The sequence below is a fragment of the Argiope bruennichi genome, chromosome X2 (assembly GCF_947563725.1).
Source record: "Argiope bruennichi chromosome X2, qqArgBrue1.1, whole genome shotgun sequence".
NCBI lineage: Eukaryota > Metazoa > Arthropoda > Arachnida > Araneae > Araneidae > Argiope > Argiope bruennichi.
Window position 1 is genome coordinate 50,986,739 of NC_079163.1, and position 21,860 is coordinate 51,008,598.

Here is a 21,860-nt window from a genome sequence, read left to right on the forward strand (position 1 = left end):
TACAATTGCAGAAAATTTAATTAATATACTAGTTCCTTATGCCCTAATTAGAGCCCCCAAAGGTTATCGAACTGGACAGGGTCCACTTCGTGTGATCACCCCATGTCGTATGCATATATTATTTGTTTCTTCCTCAAACTTGCATTTTCTTTTTTATGACATTGAATTAGCTATGTTTTTTTATGATCCAACAGTTCACCTCTACACAGAACAGAGATTAATTTTTTCATTAATGCAATTTTTCCTTTTTTGATAAATCTTGAATATATTTTATATTTGATAAAAAAAACACATTTAATAAATGCAATTTTCGAATTGTAGAATGAAAGTTTAGTATTGAAATTTCAATTACTTACTTACTAATCTTATACATAAAAATGAATTTTGGTTTGTTCGTGTTTCATGCTCTGTCATACTGTTCCTCCGATTACGATAAAACTTTGCCAATTTATTGCGCGAAGGTTATAGGCATAGTACAATTATTATATAATATATAAAAATGAATGTTTATTTGTTCGTATTTTATGCGCTGCCGTACCGTTCATCTGATAGTGATAAAAGTTAGCTAACTTATTGCTTTGAACCTAGAAAAACCATGTTTTTCACATGGCCAGTTGTATGTTGGATGCTCACTAATCGGATAGCCAAGAAATCTATTTGTTTTACTGAAGACGGAAAAACAAAAGATATTATCTATCCTAAAGTATACTTGAATAATAAAACCAAAAAAAATAGAATAAATATTATTTATACTTCTCCTTTATATATTATTCAATTTCAATGAATGTATTCATTGTCGACAAGAAAATAAATATCATTCTTTCTATCATTCCTAATTAAACAAGATAGTTATTTCAAATTTCGAACGATATTTCTAAAATTATTTCTTCTGAAATAGCTTTTCACCGGGTACCAGCTAGTTAAAAATAAAAATTAAATTCAAAAACTAATTTATTTTTCCTACTTCTTTACTCTCATTTATATAGATTTGCACCACTTTTGTCGAAAAAAATATTGCAGTTTAGTGTATAAAATAAGTGTTCGGTGATAACTCCATAACTCTTATAATCCCCCAAAGATATACAAGCAATAAAATATTCGATTTTTGTTTTCAAATGTAATTTTTTTTTAACTTAAATGTCGAAAACTTTCTAAACTATTACTTAGTACTCTAATTTAACGTCTAAAATATATTCTAATGGCGCTTAATCTTTATAATTGTTTAACGCAACTATACAGAAAGGAATGTTACATCATGATCTTTGCCATTTAGAGAGCTATGGCAAATATTTGGAAGATATATGAGACCTTCTAATTTCCCGTTTCACTTTTCAATATTAATTTTTAAAATATTTTTTTAAAGTTTTAGAGCTAATGATTGTAGAAGTTTTATATTAGTCTCTCAAAGCAATTTATCTATTTTATTTTATTACTAGAATTCATACATTTTAAGGAAGGAAATATGATTCGTATTTTTGTTTAACCCTTTCTAGGGCCGTGGAAAGTATGCTCCCCACCAAATATATCAATCTTTGTATGAAATTATGTAGGTTGGCATAAGTTCTGAGAAATTTTTTAGTAAGAAGAAACTTAGATGCTTTATTTCTTTATCTCACACAAAATGATGTGTCTGGATTTGTTACTTAATTATTAATTAACCAAATTAATTAATCAAATTAAATTTATCTAATAAGCTAAATGAATCCCTTTTCTTATTCTAATTTCAAACCTAAAAATATTTTAATATTATATGACTAGAAAAAAATGGCCCTTTAAAGGGTTAAATCAGAAAACCTTATACTTTTCTGCTTCTAGATGACAATGTTCCAAGAAAATTATTTTTTAAGAAAAATTTAAAGGAACTTTCAAACAATCGTATGTACGTTCTTGCGCATATATCTATGAAAAGATTCTTCTAAGACCTTCAACTGCGAATTAAAAAAAATCAGTTCAAAGTTTTTAATAAGCTGCACTTGAAGTAACTGAAAGGTCACCTTTTCCTGAACCCAGTAAACAAGTTAATTTCTGTATAAAATCTTGCAGATTTATGTAAGTTAATAAATATTCTCGTTGTATGCAATGAGTAAAGCAGATAGCGTTAATAAACATCTGGCAAATCTCAAGGTGAAGAATTAAATGAGTCTAAAGAGTAAACTTATAAGCTAACTGCGGTTGAAGTCACCTGCTCCAGACCCATCAGTGAGACTAGTGATTATATGTTGTAATTGAGTGCAACATGTTTAAACCAAATACCATATAAAGAAGAAAGCAATGTCATGATTTTTTTTGTATTCTCTTTACATATGCATCGATTTTTCTCTATATCTAATGATCATTCCAATAATTTTTTTTCACCAGCGCGATTCTATAATAAGTGTTAGTTAGTGTCTCTTCATTTTCGTGCAGCAAGTTTTTAATTTTCTTAGTTATCGCAGAAATGTGGCAGTTGTTTTTTTCCTTTTAAAGAGTTATATATGTAGCTCGAAGTATTGAAAGATTTCCCTAATTACTTAGAGCGCAGCTGTTTACATTTATAATTATATACATCAAATAAAGACTTGTTATAGATAAGTAGAATTTCTGTATGATTTCGTTGCCAGTGTGGACTCGTTAGAAAGACATCAGACCCCCAAATTAGGACCATAGATGCAATCTATGATTAATTTGAAATTTATTATGTACCAAGAAAACTAAAGCGAATTTTACTTCAAATTAACTTTCTGGAGCTTCACTTTTAATCTTTTAGTGCTGTGAATGGCATCATCCTAAATTCTTTTACAATAAAACTAATTGTAAAGAATGTGAATTCATTAATATATTTAAAAAAATTGACGTGAAATCTGTTAGATTTCACGTCAAAAACGTTATGTAACTTAGCTCTAAAAATGATAAAACTTTCGATTAAATTGAAAAAAAAAATGACGACAAATTAGTTTTAAACATCTTTGCACATTTTTACTGGATAAATAAAAGTACATGATGTCATAACTTAAAGTAACGCGCGTTTTGATATTGCTTTACATAAGCATTTACGTTTGTCAGGAACTGTCACTTGCTTTAAATTGATTTCACTATCCTTTAATATTTTCTTGGGTATACCTACGTCTCTTTATTAAATTTAAAAAATTTAGTCGAAAAATAAATTGGATAATCCGACTTTTAAAATGATTTTTTAATTTTTTTTTCTCAGGAACATTTGATGATTTTTTTTTGTTTGTTTAAAAAAAAACAGACGCTCATTGTTTATAAAAACAAATAACTTCCGAATATGGTAATATTGTTACTATTTATATTTTTTAATTTAGAGCATAAATGATATTTATTGTTTCAAAAATGTATTAATGAAGTGAAAATCAGTGTAGTTTTCGTTTTGAATACAAGATATTTTTATACATATTTTGCATTTTTCTATTTATTGTTAGATTCCGTGCAACTAAGGAGAATTCAGGCAGTTGATTCACGGTGAGGTACAGGTTCAGCGATTATCTATAAAACACTGCTTATCTATAAAATAGGTATAAATCATATTTATTGCATTGTTACATTTTGTCTTAAAAATATTATTACAGATCATAAAGATGTAATAAAACATTAAATGCATTAAATACAAACTTATATTATTTCATTATGAAGTAATATTATCATTGACAACAGTTATTTTCATTGTATATAATGTCTTGCAGCACTTGTTGGTTAGCGTTATAATGCACTAGGTAATTTTACTTACGAACTCCTTCTAAATATATAAACCTCTCTTACATGAAATAAATAAAATTATTACCGATCTAGAAAATACCGATAAATAACGATCATCTTAATATTTTTAGAATGAAATTATTCTAAAGAAATTCTAAAAAACAGAAGGTACATAAAAAATATACAATTATTATATATTTTAGCAAGTTTTTGTAATAATTGCCAATTTTTTTAATTAAAAGGCGTAATAAAATTTAAAAAGTGGAAATAAATAATGGAAAAAGGAAAAAGTTCACAAATTTTACAACGAAGCATTATTTACATTTTCAGAATAAAATCCAAATAAAAGAAACTTGTGGAATAATTTGTATTAAAAAAATTTACGAAGTCAAAAATATTACTTTTTTCAATGCAATTTAAGCAAATTAAGTTCTATTAGGAAAATTATGCTTATTATATTTACGTTTTTTCACGAAAACACTTCAACGAAATATTATATTTACGTTTTTTTACGGAAACACTTCAACGAAATTTTTTTATATATATATATTCTAGATGAATTTTCTGCATGATATATTTTAGAGAAATTACACTCTGTTATTACACACCACTCAAACTTCATTCTTTTATCACAAAGCAAAATGAAATTTTTTTCATTCGAAAATAATTTAACTCTTTTTTTTTTTTTTTTTTTTTTTTTCACCTTTCTTTTGCGACGAACGATTTTTTCGTAACACTGAAACACTTTTGATTTTTTTGAAATTCTTTTCTTTCATAGTTTCCCTAATTATCCGATTCCCTTTTCCCATCCTACAGGCAGGTGGATGGCCTGATTTGAACTGCCAGTGACCTACAGGCATCCTCCCCCTCCTCATTTACCACGATTTCGAACTGAATCTGAGGCAGCAAAGCGTTCCATTCGCAAGCCATGGGTAGCTAGCTAACTCCCTTATCAAAGTTGCATCTCTCTTTCTAATGCATAGGCAGAAAAAGAAAAAAAGATTTCATAGTAGTTCACTTGCTCTAATGTTCAGGAAGATAAAGAAAAGCTGTTGCATCGTTCTCTCAGATGATTTTAGATTTTTTAAAAAAAAGAAAAGGAAATGACTATTTTTAAAAATGGAAAAGTATTTGAAGAGTCCGGTTGGAAAATGCCGAGGAAAATAAAATTTTAAAAGAAATTTTTTTGAAAAAAAAAATCTGCAAAGTAAGCGTAGTCGAATATTCGAAATCCCGGAGAATCAGATCACAGTGTGTTGTGAATAAATTTTAAAAAAATTATGAATATTTTTTTTGATTTATTTTTGTAAGGGATGGATTTTCAATTTTTTTCTATGCAGAATAAATATGCATCTTCACATAGAATATAAACCAAGAAGAAGCATTAAAAAGTGTCTGAATTGATTAAAGGATTTATTTAAAAGAAAAATTTATGTTTTAAATCTTGGCCTCTTCCTCTTATAAAAGATTTGTGTAATAAACTTACGTGTGGTTGACATTTTCGCTACCCCGTTTTGAGTAAATCGATTTCTCTTAAGTGTATTTCAATATTACTATAATAAGTAAAATTGTCTTTCATACCAGATATTCTAAAATGTTTTAAATCATATGCTATTATAATCAAGCTAAAATAACAGTCTATAGTAAGCAAAAATATCTTCAATTCCAAGTACTATATTAAATATTTTAATCTTTTATAATGCTATGTGATTTTCATGTGTTTTAAAGTCATTTTATTATTATAATTGTTTTACATGATGAATATTAAATGCTAAGAACTTTATAGTTTCGTTATACATTCTGTTTCCATTCCTACTTGTCTTATTTTAGAAAATCCTGCTGTAAATGTAAAATAAATTCGAAAACTAAGCTTAATACTGTTTTCACTCCAGTTTCTGTGTTTGAGTACTAATAAAGAAAAAAGCTGTTGCTAAGTATTTAAAAGTAAACGGTAGTTTTTTTTGTTATTAATTCTGAACGCATCTAGTTAATACTTGTAATAAATCAAAATTAGTCATTTTATTTTCGATAAATAATTTGGATCGCTCTATATTAAAATGTTTTGTGTATCTTTTCTTTCCAAAATCAAACTTTTCTGAGATTCTAAAGAATTTTTATAATCTGTTTTTGAAAGAAATAAAGAAAATCTGTGTAATTTTAAAATATCAGAAGTTTCTTGAAGATTTCTTACAGAAATGATTGGTGAAAAGGAAAATTAAGTCCTTCATCAAACCAGTTTTCTTTTTAATATAATCTCCTCTTTATCAATCTTCTAAAACGTTATGATGCTGTATGTAATATGATTGAATAGAAACCGGTTTCATTAAGAATTATTTGACTAATTTAATAAAAAAAAGATATGAAAAAATTGTATCCTTAATATTGATTTTCTTCCATCTGAAATTGAAATTTTTATAATTATATATATAATGCTTTTGTGTGTAACGGTAACCAGTGGATCGTATAATTTAACAAGAATAGTTTATCATATATTTTATCATAAGAATATATTTGATATCATTAGTCAATCGACCTCTTATTACTTTGATTTACTGCAGCTCTACATATCAGGTTACTAGGTCATGAAGCCTCAAAATTTCATTCCGAAATGAAACACTACTGTTTATCATTATTGTTATATTTTCCATCCGATAACGTAGGAATTAGCATCCGCCAAGAAGAGCCTTAATTTTGAAGTCAACAAAATCTTCAAGTGAGACTAACAACTTCGATCCGATGATTAGTGCAAAATAATTGCATTAAAACAATTACATAATTACCTAAATTGCGGAAACGAGATCCCCTTCAAAAGATTAACATTTTCGTCAGACAGTTATTTTTCTTCTAAAGTATTTTAATTCTATGCTTATTTTGTCCTAATCGAAAAATAGACTCTCAATTCAGTTTTAGTCTATAGCCTGAAGTACAGGCCTGCTCGCTTGAATATGATCTATTTCAATTTTGTTTTCGGGTTCCTCTGCGAGATTTATTAAATACGTAATGACCGTAAATATCGTAGAAAAAAAGGCTGCACATTTAACAAAAAATTAGAATGCAATGCTAATGTGGTTGTTGGAATTGTGGAGTGTCCCTGTTTTGTGGAACTTCAACAATCTCAATGCCCTTCAGAATAATAATTTATATACTAAGCTATTATTAATTTTGCATAAAATATTTGTTTTTTATTAATAATCACATAAAAATTTATCACAAAATTTAATAAATATCATTTTTTTAAGCTTTTTAGGACTCTGGAAGCATTGTGACTTTTTTCAGTGTCAGTCTCTGATATTATTACTATGCTGTTTAACCCGGACGTTCTTTTGAAGTAAGTACTATCTCTGTGTTGATGTTCTATTCATCTAAGAGTTCCACTGCTATTTATAATTATTGGTTCATAGTATCCATATGTTACTACAAGAATATGATTAACATAGAAACTAAACGTTCCGCAAATGATTAGAAATTAAAAAGTCTCTATTAAAACTAAAGAATTGTCATTTGCCTGAAATTCCTGCATTTCAGTATAAATCACTAACAAACAAAAATAAACAGAACATAGGGATTATCAAAGCAGGATGATTTGAAAAATACTTAATTGGCCACTATCGAACAAAACGTTGTTAGGTTTTCCATTTCATGCCAAACAAAGATGAATTTTTTGAAGAAATTTTTAATTACCAGAATATTGCTTGATATTTACTTCTTATTTTATTCTATTAAATCATTCTGTTAAATACGTAATATATAGTTTTCTGAGATGAATGTTTATTTTGGATGTTGCTTCTTCGATTACAATGCGTGAGCTGAAGAGGCGTGGTTAAAATATTTAATAGTATACATCTTCTTTCGATAGAAATTTAATGAGCTAGATGCTATCAATCTTAATAGTCCTTGGTAGTTAGCACGGTTCGTGTAGATCTAGTTGACTCCTTTTATCATAAAGATTATACTTTTTGAGCCAAACAATTTGGGCTGTATGCAATACCTGATGGGAATTTAGGTAGATAGTATAGTTTAGAGGAGGAAATATCGAAAAAAAAGTTATTTTTGAATTGTTGCCAAGTTAAAATAAAAAATATAACGAAATTAAAATTTAAATAAATGTTTATTTCACCATAAAGAAGCGTCCTTGGTGTTATTAACCCTTTGCACTCGGATGGTACCTCTCACTCACCATTCAAGACGGTGCATCATTGTGATATTTTATTTATTTTTCAATTTTAATTGTTAAAAATACCTACAGAGTGGTAAAATGTAAACTAATGTTTCGGAGAAATCCAACTTAAAACAATTACATATACATATATAACATTTCGGAGCGATAAACAAGTTCTTGCATTAGGTAACTAATCATGCATCGAATTACTTTTCCGAGTACAAAGGTTTAAAATACTTAATCATAATTCTAGATCTAATAGAGGATGATATACAGGAAAGTCGTTGAAAATAACGCACTAAAATAGCGCAGTAGATAAACATGACACATGTAGGAATACCTTACTCTTAAAACAAATGGCTCATTTTGAGCCAAATAAACATTCCTATTCTATTCCTCAATGAGATTTAATTTAGGTAATTTGCATGATGTAGCGGAGGAAAGGTGGGAGTGGAAGAACTAACCGTTTCGTTCTTGGGTAGCCCTGACCTACAGCACCGCGTAATCTTGTCCTTCTCTTCAGCTGCTCTGGGAGATGATGCAAATGCAATTGAAATAGAACACCTGCTGAAGGTCAGGACAGGAAGAAGGATGCGTGATTTAACCCTTTCCTAACCATCACTTTCACTCTCGTCATCGGCAGCATGTGGTTCCACCTTTCGCTGAGCACGCGATGAGATGCACTGTGCGCGTGTACCTGCGTGTGCCTAGTCGCAACCCCCCTTTGAAGTTTCAGCTGCCGCCTCTCATTCCTTTTTTCTTTTTATGTCGCTTTTTATTTTCGGTGGTAATCTTTATTATTTTTTATCTTTTTTTATTCCATGATTAGCCCTTCTCAGGTGATCCGTATTTCTAGAAGTGCTTAAAGGGTTTGGAAAATAGGAGCCTAATTTTGTAAAGAAAGAGGTGGTGCCACCCTTGTGGTTAATTGTTGAAAATAAGTATTTTGATGATTATCTGAAAAATTTCGAAATAATGTTTTAGAATTAATTTCATTCCGTATTTTGTTTTAATAGTCCCATTCATGTACTTATCATAAAATAAGCTTATTGAAGGGTCAAAAAAATCAAAAAGTTCATTAAAAAGCGATGTAATTTTCATTAATTCAGCCACAATTACTTTTATTATTATTATTATTGTCATAAAAATATATTTGGGATGCTCAAATTCATTACAACTACAACTCCATGAAAAAAATGTTGAAGTGGTACCAATACGAAAAAACAAATATCAAAATATAAAAGCAACAGCAAGTCAAAAATATCGTGTAATGTTTTACGAAAAACTACGATAACAGTATAAAAACACAATTTTCAAAACTTCATCCATATTGTCACATAAGTAATATTGGTATGGGATTGCGTTGGTAAAGCCAATATCAATTACAATGTCAAAAAAAATGAATAAATTTTGAGATAAAATATAATAAATCTTTAATTCAGAGATTCCACTTTATCTGTGAAGTTTTTGTTGTTGTGTGAGTTGTTACTCAACAGAATAAAGCCAGTTTTGTGAAAATTTATTGGGATTGGATATTATTTTTCAGCATATTAGATCATAAATACTCAAATGCATTCTGATACGAAAAGCATACATAGCTTCATGTTCTTGCTTTATTTCCAAATTTGTACAATGAATATACTATTATCTTCATAATTTTCATCTCTTATTGAGAAACATATTTAATGTTACCTAATAAGTAAACAATGTGTAACACACTTTATTAAGAAACATGTTATTTTTTAAACGTCAGAAAAGCAAATTTCGGGTGCAAATTATTTGGCCAGGTTCTCAAATGTGGTAACGGAGACTTCAACACTAGTGAGTAAAAGTTATTCGAAACATTTCAGTTTGAAATTTCGGTTGCATTTTATCAAATTTATTTTTGTTTCTCATTCATTAAGGTATTTAAGTAATAATTTTCCATCGGAATGTCTTGAGTTCGCGAAAAAATTTCTCAAATTGATTTGGTGTCGCATCTTCCCGTCCCCCCCCCCCCAAAAAAAAAGCTGAATGCAGCCTCCGGAAAGAAATAAAGTGCAAAAGTTTCTGTTTTACCTATCGTCTTTTTATTTCCTGATAGCTAGTCATAAATTTATTTTGGAACTAATAACAAATAATTCCGTAATTTTGATAGACCGATTGCAAAACGCTTTGTAAAATGTAATCTCAGATACACAAGTCAAGGTTAAACGATACTAGACAGAAAATTCATTAAATTACCACTTCGTTTCCTTTCATTTTCATTTTCCCCGTTTTCTTTTCTGGTACTAGCAAAGGTCTTCTCTATGAAAAATAAAATTCGACTTTTCAGATATGAATTAAGTTAAACTATATTGTATACTTTTTAATCAGATAATGATAGAGATTTTAACATTCTGTTTCCTCGTTTGTACCGATTTTTATACTTTATTACCTTCTAAAGCATTTATTCAAATGTATTTCCATATCTAAAGGTCACATCTGTAATCATATGACACAAACTATTTCACTATTTGTCTTTCCTTTAAACTATCTTATATCTCAAACGTTTTACATCATAGCTGTATAATTAAATTTCAACACAATGACAATCCGAAAAAAAGAAAGAAATTCTGTTAGAAATGACATCTGTTTAAGCGATCTCTCAGGGTTGATTTGAAATTATCATTTTAAAATGGAATATTTTGTAATTGATGCTGTAACATTGAAGCAGTACTGCTCTTCTACTTCAGAAGTTTATTTTCATTTTTTTCTTTACACAACTCATAAAATAGAATCAATAGTCTTAATACTTAAGATTTTAACATTTAATATGAAAATAAACTATGACATTATCTGACGAATTTTATTTTGATTGTTAATGTAATCTTTTTAGCTTTTAAATGCTATGGTATAAAAGAGTTTTTCATATCTGTTAAATAAGCAACCTACCACATTTTCGGCATGTCGCATTTATACTTTTTCCCTTTTTAAAATAATGAAACAAACTGTACATTAAAACTCGAAGGCTCTTTTGTTTAAAACAGTTTGAGAGAAATTAAAATAAAAGGGATGAAAGTTCAGTCACTTGTTTCAAAAATACTTTTATGATAAACTCTCCGTTTGATTTGGTAACGAAATATATATGCATTAAAGTTAGATTTTTCCCTCTGTTTAATAGTATATAAAAATATACATATATTTATTCTGATCCGCTATATAAAAACCACCTTTGGCGGCTATCGGGTTATCTGAATTGCTGTTTCCTTGTGCTATGCATCTATTTATTTTTCTATAGTCTCGCTTAAAATTTGAGCTTTCATTTGAAAAGGAAGAAATTAAATTTCACCTAATACAAAATCTCTCTTGATAAAACTAATTAAAATTGTTCGAACATCAAAATTTTTTCGTTATTACTTACTTGTGAAGTTAAACCTTAATAGTAAGTACAAAAAAAATTGATTGAAATGATATTATTAACAGAAATCCATTCATTATAGAAAAATAACCCACATCTTTCTGTTTCTATCGTCAACAATGGGAAAAAATTAAAGAAGAAATATTTTTAAAAACAAATTTTTGTTTTATTAACTGATTTAATAACTGATTTGTGTTTCTTTACGACAGTAAAATATATTGTTGTAATATCTTTTAAAACTGATTAAATTTATCAAAAAAAACTGCTCAACAATTAATCTGCTATGATCAAAAGGATAGTTTTTTTACGACTGTGTAAAGCTCATTTGTCCTATAATATTTTTAACAATTAAGAAAGGAGAACTACAAAAATGTTCTTAATTTTTAAATACAATCCTAGTCAAAATTTCAAATATTTCCCTGAGTTGCACATTCTCATCCTTCAAAGTACATCTGTGCCAAATTTGAGAAACCCAGCTCTAACGGTGTATTCTGTAGAGCTTCAACACAAATACACAAACGTACAAAAAACATTCATTCTTTATTATTAATAGAGGAGGAGTCATTAAATTGTAAAGCATATTTATAAGTCATTAAAATAAAAATGCAAGCGAAATTCATATATATTTAATTAACCCTTATCGTGGCAAGATTGCTTTTTTGAAGAAAAGCAAAAAAAAATGTATATAGGTAGCTTATTTTATATATATTTTTTTATATTTTATATTTTATAAATTTTATATATATTTTTATTTTATAGTGGTAGTATATTTTTATAAAGTTGTATGTATGGTATACTATACAAAATGAACATAAGGGTTAATTCAGAAAACAGTTAATTCAAATTTTTAGTGGAGTACATTTAAATTGCTAAAAATAGAGTAAATTTATGTCGCCATATAATTTCGCCTTTGTTCTTTCAGTTCCCAAACTAAGTGCTTAATTTTGTAAACCCATTTAATCTTACAGAGGATTTATTTTTTCAATTTTAGTTTTGCATTTTTTTAATCAACGTTTCTTTTTCAGAACTTCTATTTTCAAATAAATACTATAGATTTATTCGAATCTGTTACTGATAAAGCATAACGAAACGGTACCACCCAAATGGATGGCATTCAATTTTCTTATTTTTACATGAGAGCAGAACGACTAAAACACACATCCCCAAAATTATCTTCATCTTTCTTTGAAAGTCGTTCACCTTTATCAGGATTAAATCAAACTTGTCGTTTTTGCTATCTGATTTATGACCTGAGTTTCTGCATATGCCATTATAATCTTGCATCTGTCATTATAAAATTTCGCATCATAAATTTTAACGGCTGTTGTAGCACAAAAGTCGTCAGTTGACTTGATTAAATCAAACTCAACTGGTTTTCGTTATGAATTTTAAACGAACCGTTGCTTCTGTTTCAAGTATTGAGCATTCTTTTCTAATTACAAATTGACAAAGCCCTACCTTAATAAAAACAATAAAAAATTGAAATGGTGCGAGAAATCGTCTTAGTTCTTAATAACAATCATTTTTTACATCTACTCAATTATTATTATTTGTTTGAACAAACTATTTATCTGCATAACCTTAAAAGATGAAAAGTTACTTAGATGAAAGTTGGCAATCTGTATTAACCTTCCAATTGAATTTAATTGGATACAAACATAATTATAATAAAATAAATCTTATCACAGCAGGATCCATACAACAAAAGAATAAAGTAACCTATCACACAGACCGTTAATTGATTCGGTGAAGTAGCACTGACCCTCTTGACTTCCCATCTTTATTCTTACGTGATCTATTTCTCTCCTAAAACGAGTATTAAAGAGTAATAATTAACTTTGATATTCAATCTGGATAATTATTTAAGGGATAAAACGATTGGTTATAAATTTTTCCTATTAAAATTCCTTACAGAGTATAAAATCTAAGCTATATTTTTTAAAATTGTTATTTTAAGTCCATTTTTGTATGCAATATTGCATTAGTTATTTTCAGAAATACAAAAAAATAAAGTTAATGCAAGAGAAATTAATTCTAATATATCGTTAAATAACATAAAACAGTTTTCTTGAATATATATTGTACAGTTAATGAATAAATTATTTCAATTAAATTATCTTTTAAAAACAAATATTTGTTTTGAAAAGCTGAAATAATTATTCCTTCTTATAGATTTAACAGTTATAACAAGTGAAATTGATGCCAAAACTTGCCTCATCTTACAAAAATAACTACTGATATTTCTAATAAATCTTAACGATTTAAAGATTGCTTCTTTTTTTTTTTCAACTGCTCTTGTCATATTTTTGATATTGTAATTGAAAAAGTTATCGACAATGAAGTTCTGAAAGAAAATTGTATATTTTGCTATATTAATTGCCCTTTTCATTTATATTTACAACCACAAGTTCAAATGCTTACAAAATTTTAATAAATAAGGCGTATATTTAACAAATATCCAGCCAAGTAGAAAATAAAATTTTGATTTGAAATTAATTTCTAAAATAGCATATTGATCTAAGTGCATCCTTCCAAAATCGAATAAATTTCGGATAGCAGAAATGTCATTGACTTTTCTGAGCATTTTACACAGCTTCGCATATTTTCAAAGCCGGAAATATATTTAAAATACTATATACACTTTTTAATGTACTTGCAGACTCATGTTTTTCTTACTAATAAAATCCCACACATCAACAAAAACAATATACTTTAATTAGATATAAAATGAATGAAGTACCTCTTACATTCATCTCCTTTTTACGTCATTTCAATAAACAAAGAGCTTGGTTCTTTCATTTGAAAATTTTCCATTTTATTTCTGTTGCTTTTTGAAAAATAAACTGTATAATGCCTTTGCTTCCGCTCTTTACTTATAACGTCTACTTATCATAAGTAATTTAAAACGTGATTCTTCTGATCTCTTTTCTTTCTTAGAGTAGAAAGTATTTTATAAGAATAGAATTAAGAGCTTGTTTTATATCTCCTCGTGACTACACTTGTGGTAATTAGAAAGTATTTAAAGTCAAAACGGTGCTAAATAACGCGTACATGCCTTTCAGATCCGGTATCGCGAACTGAATAATACACAAGTTGTTTTTTAAAGACATAAATGAAGTTAACTCGTCCTGATAAAATACGTTAGTTCTTAAGTGCCAATTATGTAAGATAATCACACTTTATAGTTCTACCGTTTTAAGAAAGCACAGATTGAAACTCTTGCAAGATTTTACTGATAACGGCTTAAATAAGAATAAGCTGGCTAATAAAGGACTCGTCTGCTAGCCTTTAGTAAATCTTCATAATAAATATCTATTCCAAGGATAAATAGTAAAGTAAGAACAATTTATGTTATTAAATGCAATGTGCCTTGATTGAAATGGGAATTTCGGATCATTGCGGCAAAAAAGGAACGAACACTATGGATTTTTATAAAATTTTGCTTTTATTTGTAAATGCATGTTTGGCTGCGTATATGAATGTTTCCTTTAAATTACAACTATTATTTGCCTATTTTAGAGGAATGCCTTTAAATCTTTTTAAACTATTTTAGTTTTACTGTTAAAAATTCGTCAAATATATAATCTTTTCTACTGAATTGCCATGCGTAAAATGTTCCGTAATAAGGCTTCATTGAGACAAGTTATCTTAAAAACAACAAGAGGTTAATATATATTTGACAACCAACTTCGAACTGTTTTGTGATTTGAAACCAAATGTTGTTCTAAAAAATTTCTGAATTTCTCACGTAACTCTGAAATATTCTTGTGTTTACTACAACAATAATTAAAAAGCGGTGGGCGAAGAATCTTGATGGGGTTATAAAGTATAATTTGAGTTCAAGTATAAAATACAAGCACTTAAGTTTAAGTTAAGGATCATTTTTCAACAATTGTACGACTTATTACCAATAATATCTCAAAATGCGACTGTATTTTTGAATCGTATGTATTTAACATCTCTCTTTAAGGTCTTCTATTATTGCAAATAAATCGGAATCTTTATCATCAAATTTATCGCCCGCTTAAGATAGAGGAATTGCCAGAAAATAAAAAAAAAATTAACAAACGAAGTTAATAACGTCATTCTAAAGTTAAACGCATAGCTTATAAAAAAACTTAATTCATACTTAAGGATTATGTTGATTTTTTTTATTTCAATTTTAATATTTGCCATAATAATAATCAATTAATTATTAATTTTAGAGTATAATCAATACTTGTACCAAGATATTTTGTTCAGAATTTTGTTATTTATAAGCATTAAACCTCATATCAACAATATAAATTCTATTTTTTTTAAAGATTGGTTCTAATTTTATCTATTAAAATCTAACAGCCTGCTTCAGCTGAAGAAAATAAATGACTAGTTGCTATTTTCAGGTAGGTTTTCAATAACCTTATCTATAGATAAAATTACTCAGCATTATATAAAACAGCACCACCTTCTCTATCGCATGTGAAGCTCTTAAATCATTACTGTCCTAAGAAAATTGGCCAACGACCTGCACCTGCGTGATTAAGAGAGGCATTTAAAAAAAGCGTTAACAATTATCAACCAACAACGCATTACTTTTTAAGGAGTGATATACCTCAAGAAAGAATCTAAGAGCTGGAAAGCGAAAAGAAAGAAGGTGGAGAAGAGTTAAAAAAGAATACATTATCTAAAGAACTCATCATTCATGCACCCCACGCAAAAAGATGCAGTTTGTCACCGTTATTTTCTTGTTCTCGAGAAAACGCTTGAACACACCTTGTAATAAATAACCTACCGCATCAAACACATCGAGTAATGTGTTCAAAAGAAGCCTGTTTCAGTATTTCGGGGCGAAGGCCTTTTAACATTGAATCCCCCTTAAGCAGTACAACCCAAGTCAAATGTTTCATTCTTTAACGTATCTCTGTTGGTTAGTTGACTGCATACTAATGTAACTCCAGCAAAAATTGTTACATTTCAAGTAATTAGTTAAAAAGCCTTAGCTTGTTTTCAAAGTTTGAATTTAAATAGACACAGATAAATTATTGTAAAGGTGTCAGGAGATACGCATAAAGCAAAGCTAATGATACATGAATAGTAAATAGATAAGTAATCCATGCACTTACATATGTAGTTCTAAAGCATGTATGAGAGATAAATGTATTTATTACAGATTTTAATCATAAATTATGCTAGAACTTTGTAGTTGGACTTCTTGAATGCAATTCTCGATAAATAGATTCTTCTGATCAATATATTATCAGCAATGGGTTCATTCTATGACTTTGATATTTTTTAGATTTTTGAAATCTTACTGGAAATTTTTAAAACAACACTGAAGATTAATTTAAAATTAGATAAAAATTTATTCCAATAATTGTTAAAAATGTTCAGTGTTCCTTTCTTGCATGTTGGAAAAATCATAGTAGCTGAGCTTCGTTGTAAACATACACCTACTTTAGCTTCAAATTATTTACAGGTATCAAATCCTTTATTCTGTGATAAATTTTCATGCCTTTTGTTGAAATCGTAAAAGTAAATGCACTGTATTCAAAGGAAATAATTAAAATATATCTTGCTTTATAGATTTTATAAATGCTTTAATTTTTCAAAATTTTATATTTTTTTTCTGGTTGAAGAACTAATATAAAAATAAATTTTGTTTATTGAATCTTTATTTTCTATACTGAGTTGGTAATCATGTATTGCAAATTGTACTTTCAAAGTCAATCAAAATTTCAACAGTCATTAAACTAAGTTCCCCCATATTTAGAAAAAAAGAAAAATCAATTTATTAAAAATAACTCACTATCATTAAGAAATTATTTTCTAGAATGTGGAAATTAATATTCCAAGTCTATGTGTATATGTATTGTATTCCAAGTGTATATGTATTCCAAGTCTATAAGTCTATATTAAATCTTTTATTTAAATGTGGGGTAATAGAAGAGAAGCAATTTTAATCAGCATCAGCTCAAATGGCAGTACATGAGGAAGTCACAATTGCACAATATTGTGCGCAATATAAAGCTTTTTTTAATAGTCTTGAGCATAAACTTAACATGTTGAAAAAATTTAATATATTTAAAAACATTTAATGTTTAGAAGCAAAAGTCGGCATGTTGAATAATGAAATTATGCATATAAAAAGTAAATTAATTCTTGTGAGGGAGCCCTTTCTAAAGCTACATAGATACGAGCGCTACATCAAACAAAGGTAATATGATGATCTCTTGCAGCTTTTTACGTGTTAAATGTTGAACTGTTACAGTATATGTTAATAATACCAGAGATGTAAAAAATGTAATAAATTATCTTTATATTATTAAACTGAATATAAAATAATTAACTATTTGGCATGAAAGGTTACTACATTCATGCTTTTTATCATTATAAACTCTAATTTTATACAAAATGAATTCGAAAAAAAATTTAGCAGTCTAAGTTTACATTTGCGCTTTTATAAAATAAAAATGACTAGATAAAAATAATTAACTAATATTAAATTTTTGTAATTGTTTTTAATGCTGAAATTTTGTTATTGGCTTTGAATTTGTCAGCGTTTCCTAATATTCTTTTTATTTCTTTATTGTAAATCATTTATTTATTTGTTTGATTTTTAAAATACTGAAAAAAATTTATTAGCTTCACAAAAACTAATTTCATTGATAATAAATACGCTATTTAAAGAGCAAAACCATATGTTAATCAAATTTAGAAGCAAATCTATTGCATGAGAAAAGAATATATTTTTCAGCTTGTTTCATAGACATTAAAACGATTATGAAATCAATATTTTCAAAAAGAATAGCAAATATTATAGTATGACAAAATCTAAATATATTTTAACACAAATAAGAAGAATGGAATAAATTCACGTCAGGTCACATTCGTGTGGAAAACGTCATTGTAGGCGTTCTCTAAATGCGCGTTATCACACTTTACTCTTACGTCGTGCCCTATTTCCACTTTCAAAAAGCGTACTGGATTCTTAAATTGAAATAAAACATATTAAACATGCGTCACGTGATAACTTGAATCCATTCTATTGAATAGCATTCATGTAAAAGTTTCTCTTTCGCTTAAAACCGAAAATGAATTAAAAAAATAACTTAATGACACAATTACGTAAAACTTAAAACACCAATTTAAAAACAAAACAACAATTATCATATATGCATTCACTCTGCCTTTTTCAAAATTATCCTGTTACATATTTTTCCGCTTCAATTGTTGGAATAGGTATATGCTTTTACATCAGAATCTTACGCTAAATTGAACGCATTTCCTGCATCCAAAAAGCATTGTCCTACGACCGAATAGAACATATGACTACACACTATGCTTCGTTGCGCAGACACATGCCAGAAACGTCGAAAATAATAATCTTCCCTTTTTCTGGGATTATTTTTCTTTTTTCCTTCTATGTTTATTAGGTTACAAGTTATTTTTAGGATATACAGTTTCAAATGCATATAAAATCATACTAATTAAGATTTTATTTTAAGTTGAAATAAAATCATAATTTGTATGATTTTATATGCATTTAAATAAAATGTGCAGTTTATATAAAATCATTTGTGACATTAATAAAAACTGAAATTACATGTAACATTTCATCTAATAACCGGAGAATTTCAGTTTCGAGACCCGATTCCACCGAAAAACCACCGTATAAGCAGGTCTGGAGAACGTTAAATTCGTTGGTACCAAAGTTTTCCCGCTGGTGTATTGCTGAAGTTTGGAGATGTCTCATTCGTCATCTGACCACGGCTCAAATTTACGAGGTCCGTTCCAATATAATCCTTGCGTTGCTTTAAAACAGGACGTTAATGTAGTTAAACTGGACTTTTCCTTTAAAATATTCTAAAATAATAACTAATCTTGTATTATTTTTGAAGTATTGTTAGTATAGAATTTATATTATAATATACAAGTTCTGATGAAGAATTTGTCATTAAATAATTTTAGTTTATTAAAAATTATTTACAATAATTAAAATTTAATTGCATTAAGCATGGTACAACATGATAACGATAGTTAAACCATCAGCTTGTATTTATTTTTAGTGCTTATTATTGTTAAAACTTTTCTGATCATTTTCATTAACATGAACAGCAGGAATTTTCATAAAAGGGTTTTATTTTACACTCAAGCTGAAGACCCTTAATCTTAAAATTGTTTCATGATGCTGCAATCAGAATCATGCAGACATCGATAACTTTTACCAAAACATCATCATAAGTAATTTTCCATCATTTTATTAAACCTTTCAAGATTTTAAGCCTTCTGGATAAACTCTAATCTTCCTATTATTTTTAAAATTTAACTTTAAGGATTGAGTAAGAGTTTTTAATTTTTTGTTTGTTTCTGGAAAAAAAATTAATGTATATCTAAATACAAGTTAATGCCTAAATATGTAGAACAGAAAAAAAATCAGTTCAGTTACTTGTAGAATTAAATATAATTTTTAAGATGATATATATGCATTTACCAGGTAGAAATATTTTAATTTGGATTAGTTTCCTGCAGGTGAGACTTTTCATTGTCAAAATTAAGAAATTCTATAAGGAAACCCAAACACAATATTATTCATTGTATCAACCATAAAATTTAATTTGCCAAGAAAAATTAAGAACGATCAAAACTAATGTCTTATTTTTAAAATTTCAAACTTGTTAATAAATTATTTAATTTATTTAAAAACTGTGATTTTTGGTCTGTTTATTGATAAAATTCCTGGGAACTTCTAAATTGAGATTCGTGCCATAATATAACTTAAGCAACTTGTGATTAAATGAGTATAAATTATGATAAAATAATGTATTAAAATTATATTTCATTAATTCTTCCAGTACAGTTTGTTAAATTAAAATCCAGTGGCGAAACATTCTATGCTGTTAGAGATATCGTTTTATTCAGTGATCATAAGTTAAGTATCGATATCTTGTTTGTAGTTAAACCGTAACAATTACTGCTATATAAATTTCAACAACCATAAAAAAATATCGTGGACAATAACAATTACTTAACGTAGTTTGATTTTTTTTCAGCTTTTTTATCCATATTGATCGAATTAAAATTTAAAAATATTTAAATCGCGTCTTTGATACTTTTAGTGAAACTGGCTTTTTAAAAATTTTTAAATGATGAGTACTTTTATTTTAATGTTAAGAAAAATTTAACTAATAATGTCGCATCTCTAAGATTTTTAACCTTTACTTTCCTCCTTCTTAATTAGCATCGACTGAATTCTATAATTAGCTGAAGTCATCAGCACAGAAAAAACAAAATGTACTTTCCCCAACACTACTTGTTCCACGGATCTTTCTTGCTGGTTTTTGTTTTATTTATTTATTTTATTATTGTGCAAAAAAAAATCTTGCTGGAACACTTTTATGCAAAGGATTTTGACCCAACACAGTGACGGCATTACTCTTATCAAGTAAGAAGGTTAAGAAAAATGCATATCTTAGGATAAGCATTCATTATTCGGAGAGTAGCCAAAGGCTTAATGATGGGCAGCTAAGAGAAAGTGCGTGATCACGTGTAACAATGACAGTTCAAGCAATATTTTACAAAGTTGTTTGTTTCATTTTTGAGGAGGTAGCGAAATTGGATTTTTGGGTAAAAAAAGGCTTAAGGCAGGCAAGAATTGACAAAAGAGTATTCAAGCATTCATTTTGACGCATGATTTACAATAATTATGAGATTTCAGTAATATTTGAAAGCATTGTTTGTTTCAGCATATATTAAATTATGATTCCTGAACCTATGTAGGATAGATGAGAAAAATATTAAGGGAGCAAAATTTTTTGTATGCCTTTTTTTTCCTTCTGACTTTTCAAAATTTGTACCCAAAACTTGTTAAAAAAATGTCTCGGCATAAAAGAATTCATTGAATTTTATCTATTTAATTTAATTTCAATTAATAATAGAATAACTGAATATATCAGTTTGATTTCAGATTTTGTGATAAAGTTTTTAAAAACTATTAATACGCTTTGCTCAGGATTCATGCTGTTTTTTAAAATAAAAGATTGATTATACACCTCTATTTCTTTAACATTGACTACATTGATTTTGAAGTTCTCCATATGAGATAACCATATGCATTGAATCTGTTTACATAAAGGATCAATATAATGATGTATAAAAACATTATAACATGTTTATGCATATTGTATTGTATATTTCAATCCATATATCTTTTAATGAATGCAAAATTACTAAATTGGCTAATGTAACAAAAATAGTACTGGCCCTATCTGATGTATTTGTAAAAACAAATACACTTGTAATAACTTAGTTATGAAATGAATTCTGCTTACAAGAAATGCTGTTGCTAGTTTATATTTAACAATAGAAAAAAAAGCTAAATAACTTTAAAAAATTCATGAAAGTTATTTTATTTATTTACACAAATAATAGATCAATTAAAAATTGAAAACTGTTTTCTTAAATGCCTTTCAAATAATGAATTAAAATGAATTGCGTATGCATTTAATGCTGAGTGTTTTTTCCAGTATAAATGAATGCTTTTTTTTTTCTTTCGCATAGTTCCAAGCTTTGGGGCAGTTGCATAATTTTTTTGATTAAAATAAAATTGCATTTTTTTTTTTGCATCAGAAAAGTGGCTAATAGAAGATA

The 21,860-nt window shown here is 27.7% G+C and overlaps 1 long non-coding RNA gene across 1 annotated transcript in view; it reads left to right on the forward strand.

Annotated features, from left to right (window-relative positions):
• Nucleotides 1–3,420: 3,420 nt before the first annotated feature.
• Nucleotides 3,421–21,860, forward strand: part of LOC129960533 (uncharacterized) — an 88,809-nt gene continuing 70,369 nt past the window's right edge. The window contains exons 1-2 of the long non-coding RNA XR_008783610.1: nucleotides 3,421–3,515; nucleotides 6,936–7,024. This is a non-coding gene — a long non-coding RNA (uncharacterized LOC129960533). The remainder of the gene's footprint in view (nucleotides 3,516–6,935; nucleotides 7,025–21,860) is intronic.